Below are 7,775 nucleotides of genomic sequence, written 5' to 3'. Positions count from 1 at the left end.
TATGGTGTTGGAGGAAAATATTGAAAGTGCCATGGGCTGCCAAAAGAACCAATAGATCCGTTTTGGAAGAAGTGCAGCCAGAGTGCTCCTTGGAGGCTAAGATGGCTAAACTTTGCCTCTCATACTTTGGACATATGGTCAGGAGGGACCAGTCACTGGAGAAGGATATTATGTTTGGTAAGGTGGAATGACAGAGAAAAAGAGGAAGACCCCCAACAAGATGGATTGGCCAAGTGGCAGCATCGATGGACTCAAGCATGGCAACGGTAGTGCGGTTGGCCTAGGATTGGACAGTGTTTCTTTCTGCTGTGCATAAGGTTGCTATGAGTAGGTACCGACTCTATGGCACCTAATAACAGCAACGACAATATTTTCATAGGAACAATTGAAATTATTTTGCAGGATAAATGAATTGTAAATGGAAAGACATTCTAGTACAATTACAGGTGCCTCTTTATCTTCTTTTGTATGTGCAAAAATGAAGCTAAACATGTAGGTCTTTTACATAATGTTTGGCTGAATACATATTGCACCTAAACTGGAACTTGCTAGCATATTTGTTAGAATATTTTTTCTATATTTCACACCTAAAAAGATTTGAACTTTCATTATTAGTGAAAGCCTCTACTGCAACATAAAATTGGTATGCATATTTTGCTAGTAACATTCAAGAAAATATTTTAACATTTTTCAAAGTTAAATAACTCATATGCTAAGTATTTACCTGAAAATTCTAAGGAAGTTTCTGGTTTGTCTCCTTGAGGTCTGCTCTGGAGAAGTATGCTGTTACTATGTTTGTGAAATGTGTGGTATCCACCACACCTAAAACACTGTTGTTGTTGTTGTTAGGTGCCATCAAGTCGGTACTGACCCATAGCGACCTTATGCACAGCAGAATGAAACACCATACTCAAGAACTAATCACACCATACCTACACAGTTACTACACTTGCAAAGTGAAAACATGCCCTTAACATAGTAGATGTTTATTGACAAATATTTATTAAATGGCTTAATAAATTATAGGGTCACTATGAGTTGGAACCTACTCCATGGTTCTTAACAACAACAATAAATTATAGAGCTGGTATGGAGTGAATTTTATAATACTTTTTAGTTCTATATATATGAATCATCCACTCTTGAATGGCCTATTACTGTATAAATTCCATAAAGTTATGGATTTTACATATTACAATAATATTGAGTATACTTTTACATAAAATATATAATCAATAAATGTGTAAGAAAATGAATATAAGAGGGGATAAGTTAAGGAGAATTTGGGGGGACACTCAGTAGTTACTTAGGGTCTCTTTTTGGCTTTTCAAGATTGTGGAGATGGAAATTTTTCTTTAGGAAACTAAAAATTTCTGATGTCATTCAGTTATTTCTTGGAAATAATCTAAAATCTGAAAACCATGTTTACAGCTTTCTAGATTGATGATTACTTTCTATGAAAAGAAATCCTGAACAGGTATGTTGATAGTCCAAATGAATAACTCGTCTTGTTGTTGTTAGGTGTCATCAAGTTGATTCTGACCCATAGTGACCCTATGCATAACAGAATGAAACACTGCCCAGTTGTGCGCCATTGTCATAATTTTTGTTATGTTTGAGCCAATTGTTGCTGTCACTGTTTCAACATATCTTGTATGGGGTTCTCCTATTTTTTGCATACCCTCCACTTTACTAAGCATGATGTCCTTCTCCAGTGACTGTTTTCCCCTGAAAACATATCCAAAGTATTAGAGAATAATTTTTGCCATGTTTGCTTCTAAGGAGTATTCTGGCTATATTTCTTCCAACACAGATATTTTTGTTTTTCTGGAAGTCCATAGCATTGTCAAGATTCTTCACCAACACCATATTCCAATGCATTGATTATTCTACAGCCTTCTTTACTCATTGTTCAACTTCACACACATTTGAGGCAATTGAAAGTACCATGACTTGAGTCAGACTCACCTTAGTCCTCAAACTGAACTTCTTGCTCTTGAACACTTTAAAGAGGTTTTGTGAAGTAGATTTGACTAAAGCAACACATCATTTGTTTCTTGACTACTGTTTCCATTTGTGCTGATTGTGGATCCAAGCAAAATGAAGTATTTGACAATGTCAATCTTTTCTCCATTCATAATGATGCTTATTGGTCCAGTTGTGAGGATTTTTGTTTTCTTTACATCCAGGTACAGTTCATTCTGAAGGCTATAATCTTTGATTTTCACCCATAGTATTTTAAGTCCTCTTTGTTTCCAGTAAGCAAGGTTGATTGTATTATCTGTGTATCACAGGATGTTAGTGATTCTTCCTCCAATGCTGATGCCATATACTCCAATTTCTCAGATTATTTGCATAGCATACAGATTGAATAACTATGGTGAAAGTATACAACCCAGCCACACACTTCTCCTGATTTTTAACCATTCAATAGCTCTTTTTCTGTGCTAAGGACTGCCTATTGGTCTGTGTACAGATTCCTCATGAGCTCATTAAAGTGTTCTGGAATGCCCATTTTTTGCATTGCTATCAACAGTTTGTTATGGTTCATACAGTCATAAACCTTACACAGTCAATAGAGCACAAGTAAATATCTTTCTGGTATGTTCTGCTTTCAGCCAGGATCCATATGATATCCCTAGTTCCACATCATCTTCTGAATCTGGCTTGAATTGCTGGCAGTTCCTAATCAATGTGCTATAGCAACCATTAAAAATTATTTTCAGCAAAATTTTACTAGTATGTGATACTGAATATATTTTTAGACAATTTTTACATTCTTTTGGGTCACCTCTCTTTGGGATGAGCACAAATATGGATCTCTTTCAATCAGTTGGCCAAGTAACTTTCTCAAAATTTCTTGGCACACGTGAGTGAGTGCCTCCAGTGCTGCATCAGGTTATTGAAAGATTTCAGTTTGTATCCTGTCAGTTCCTGAAGCTTTGTTTTTTGGCAATGCCGTCAATACGACTTGGACATCTTTCTTCAGCATCAGTGGTTCTTGAACATATGCTACCTCTTGAAATAATGAACATTACTCATTTCTTTTTGGCACGGTGATTGTGTGAATTCCTTCCATCGTCTTTTCATGCTTTCATCATCATTCAATATTTTGTCCGTCGTTGTTGTTGTTGTTAGGTGCCATCAAGTCGGTACTGATTCATAACAACCTTATGCACAGCAGAACGAAACATTGCCTGATCCTGTATTGCAACTCCAAGGTTTGAGTTTTTCTTCAGTTCTTTCAGCTTGAGAAATACTGAGTGTGTTCTTTGCTTTTGATTTTTCTAACTCCACATCTTTGCACATTTCATTGTGATACTTTACTTTGTCTTCTTGAGCTGCCCTTTGAAATTTTCTTTTTAGTTCTTTTACCTCCTCATTTCTTTTATTCGCTTTAGCTTCTCTACCCTGAAGAGCTAGTTTAGAGTCTCTTCTGACCCCTATTTTGGTCTTTTCTCTATTTCTTGTCTTTTCAATGACCTTTTGCTTTCTTCATGTTTGATGTTCTTGATGTCATCCTACAACTCTTCTGGTTTCAGTCATTTGTATCAAATGCATCAAGTCTGTGTTTGAGATGGTCTTTAGATTCAGATGGTATATATTCAAAGTTATATTTTGACTCTTGTGGACTTGTTTTAATTTTCTTCAGCTTCAGCCTGAACTTGGAAGTGAGCAATTGATGGTTTGTTCCAGTCTGTGGCCTTGTTTCGGCTGACGATACTGAACTTTTCCACCATGTCTTCTCACAGATGTTGTCAGTTTGATTCCTGTGTATTCCTCCTTGTGAAGTCAATGTGTATAGAAGCCTTTTATGTTGTTAAAAAAAGGTTTTTGCATTGAGCAAATTGTTGGTCTTGCAAAATTCTATCATGTGATCTCCAGTATCATTTCTATCACCTAGATCATATTTTCCAACTACTGAATCGTCCCTTTTGTTTCTAACTTTTTCATTTCAATCACCTGTAGTTATCAGTGTATCTTAATTGTATGTTTGATCAATTTCAAATGGAAGAAATTAGAATTTTTCAGTTTCATCATCACTAGTTTTAGAATTTTGTATTGTGAATTTAAATAATAGTGGTATCAGCTGCTCTTCCTTTTTGTTGTTGTTAAGTACTGTTCAGTTGGTCCTGACTCATAGTCACCCTGTATAGGGTTTCCAAGGAGGGGCTGGTGAGTTTGAACCACTCACTTTGTGGTTCAAACCAATGTTGTGGTCCAGTGCTTAACCCATAGTGCCACACCAGGACTCCAGACTTCCTTAGGCGTATGACTGGGAAAGAGCTACCTCTTTAAAATAGAGTTGACCATAATGTCATGAATGGATCAAAGCTTTCCAGACCTTCATTGCCGAGGGGACACACTCAAAATGAAGAGAAGCAACTACAAACTGTGATAGGATAATACCCATATGCCTAAAGGTCTTCCTATGATAGCTCCTTACATGAATCAGGAAGCTAAATTAATTTGCTTAATACTATTTGTGAACATATATGAAAAAGAATACAGACATCCAGGTCAACCTTTAGGCGTATGACTATTATACCATCACAGACAACATTGTACTTTAGGATACATCTTGAAATGTTCTGTTTGATGATAAATATGATGTCATTCCTCTTCAATTTGGCCAATACCTGTCCATTTCAGCTCACTAATGCCCAGGATTTGGATCATTATGCATTTTCTTTCATTTTTGACAACTTACAGTTTTCCTAGATTTATGTGTCATACATCCATGTTCTGATTACTAATGGATGTTTGTAGCTAGCTGTTTCTCCTCATTTTGAATGGTGTCCCCTCAGCAAATGAAGGTACCGAAAGCTTTGCTCCATTCACGTCATTATGGTCAACTCTACTTTCAAGAGGCAGCGCTTCTCCAGTTATATTTTGAATACATTCCAACCTGAGGAGCTCATCTTTTGGCATTCTATCTGGCATTTTTTTTGCTGCTATCCATGTTTTCATTTTCCAGCACTATATCTGTCAATGTTTGCTGCTATTCATAAGGTTTCAGTGGCTAACCAGTCAGAAGTAATCTGCTTCTCTTTTGTCCTAGTCTATCTTCATCTGGGAGTTCTGCTAAAGCCTGTCCACCATGGGTGACCTTGCTGATATTTATAGCACCAATGACATAGCTTCCAGCATCAGAGCAACATACAAGCCACCACAGTATGACAAATTGATAGATGAGTGGTGGAAATAACAACGTAAGTGAGGTTATTTTGTTAGCTGGATTGCATTACAAACATCTCAGATATTCTGGTTTGATGCTGTGGGTTAATGTGCTGGACTGCAAAGTCCACTTGAACCACAAGGTTGGCAGTTCAAATTCATCAACTTCTCCTTGGAAACACTAAACAGGGTCCTATGAGTTGGAACTGACTTGATGGCACTTAACAACATCTCAACAAAACCTCACTTATCTAATTAAAACTTTCATCCTCATATCCTGGAAACAAAACGGTTTCCTTTGGAATTTAATTTAAAAACCAGAAATGTGAGTTGCTATTCATTGAAGCCAAGAAATACCTGAGAACCTTAAAGCATGTAAAACATGTCCTTTTACCTTTTATAAATATGCATCAAGTTTAATATTAAGGTTTCATGGCATCGAAACCATTCTTTACTTTAGCATCAGATTTGACTTGGAAAGTTGAGGCTAAAGAGATAGAAAAAATAAACAAGTCTTGTGTAACTGCTTTTAACAACAAAAGCCATGAGATGCTTTCATTCATTGTCAGACAAGCAGAAATATAAACAGAACTGAAAGGGTAAAGCTTGCTTTTGAATATTATATAAGACAATAAAAAATAAAGCACCTCACAGATAGTGTAATAGCAAATAATTACATCATTACAGAAACATCTTGTCATTTACTGTTCTATTACTCCAAGGAATTTTCAAATTGGTATTTATTTAAAAGTAAAAAGAAGATTTTTATAGTGTATTTGCTATGTCTTCCCAAAATGCCTGCAGCTAAATGCTAGTTGCAATTTGATTGATTTTTGATTCTTTAACAGATCTTCAATGGCTCTTTGATAACACCCTCTTTTCTAGGCTCTGGTCTTGGAACAATGTCATAAATTCTTTTGACTTTCACAGCTTGACCTCCCTCTCACATTTAAAGCCTGAATCTAGGCGTCATAAAAACAGGCATTATAATGTTTGAAAGATCTGTTAGACATTATTTATGCCAACCAATAAATATGGTAGCTTTTCTATAAATAAAAACAGTGTTTTGTCAGAAAAAGTAGAACAGTTTACTGTCTTCTATAAATAGGTTGTTGTGTCTGTATATATTTATCTTTGAACTAGTAGTTTCAGGTAAGAGTTTTTATTCTATATAAATGTTGAAATTTTATCTTAAAGATGCACACCCCAATACTTGGAACTTGGGACAAAATGCTTGAGTCTGATAATCCTAATTCATTTGATAAGGTTATTGATTATATTCTGAGGTAGGTAATAATATGCAGGCAGAGCACAAACTAGCCCATACTTTGAGAGATTATTTAGAGTGTATAGATTTTCTCTCTATAGCAGTAATGGTTTTCATCCTGTTCAAAGCAAGGTAATGACACTCTAGAGTATGTACTCTTCAAAATCTTATAATAGTGAGATGAATTGGGGTTTGAAATTATTACCAAATGTGACTTCTTCTTAATACTCTACGTATACAGTGCTTTAAATAAAAGTGGTTTTGGATTTTTTTTTTGGTTCATCAATAGCTGTTGTACAATGAATTGTGGTTCTTTATCCTTAGTCTTTGGAACTTCCACCAAATGACTGAGTTGTTGTCATTAAGTACCATTGAGTCAGTTCTGACTCAGCAACCCTGTATAGTGTTTCCAAGGAGTGACTGGTGAGTTTGAACTGCTGACCTTGTAGTTGGCAGTCCAATGATTATATGGCGCCATATCAGAACACCAAATGATTGGGTCGGGCCATGCAAATAGGTTGTGTAGGACTCTAACACAATGACTGATTGGTTTTGCCATTCAACTGGTTTTTAAATGAGCCGTCACAAAAACCAGAACAAATGATCCAGGACCATCCAGAAAGAAGAATAATGAGCAGAGCATGTCCTTTGGACCTTTAGAAACAATGGTGGTGGCAGAGGCCGCAGCAGATGCAGTGGCTTGGAGATAGAGTGTTTCAGACTTTCCGGACCTTGGAACGAGTAAAGTTGAATGCTTTTCTGCACTCAAGCTGGCTTGTAGAATTGGGTGCCCTTTGGACGTTCATCAGTGGAACTAAAGGAGTTTGTAACACTTGCGAGAGCAGGTCAGGGGCCAAGGGGCCATGTGGCCGAGTCCAAGGACCAGAGATAGGTGTGCCTACAGAATGGGGAAGAGGTGCTTATGACTGGAGAATTGTTGTATCCTGAGTTGTTTCTGATGCTTAATTACTCTGTTAGCTTCCTGAATAAATGCCCTAATTGTGAATATTGCCTGTGACTTCTGTGTGGCCATTGTAATGGACGAGTGAACCTAGCAGAGAAGACAAAGGGGCATGGGAGGAATGGTTGGTGTCACGTTGGAGTAAAGAAGCTTGGAGAGTGGTGGCATGTCTGTCCTCTGTCTCATGGGACTCAGCCTTGGGTTGATATGGAGTTTGATTCTCCTTCCCTTGATTTTCCTTGTGAAGTTGGTAGAGGTCAGTGGCCTCCACACTGTTATTGCATACCTGTAAGAGCCCTAATCTCAGACAGGCTTTTGGGAAATAACAGTAGAAAGATCTAGTGGATATTGCTAGATAAAATCAATTCT

General features: G+C 36.9%; 1 pseudogene; it reads right to left on the bottom strand.

Moving 5' to 3' along the window:
- The window catches only part of LOC102816938, a 13,567-nt pseudogene extending 6,089 nt beyond the window's left edge, over nt 1–7,478 (bottom strand).
- Nucleotides 7,479–7,775: the final 297 nt, after the last annotated feature.

The sequence above is a fragment of the Chrysochloris asiatica genome, unplaced genomic scaffold (assembly GCF_000296735.1).
Source record: "Chrysochloris asiatica unplaced genomic scaffold, ChrAsi1.0 scaffold00013, whole genome shotgun sequence".
In the NCBI taxonomy this organism is placed as follows: domain Eukaryota; kingdom Metazoa; phylum Chordata; class Mammalia; order Afrosoricida; family Chrysochloridae; genus Chrysochloris; species Chrysochloris asiatica.
The sequence above is the reverse complement of the archived record's forward strand: the minus strand, read 5'-3'. Positions and strand labels throughout refer to the sequence as shown.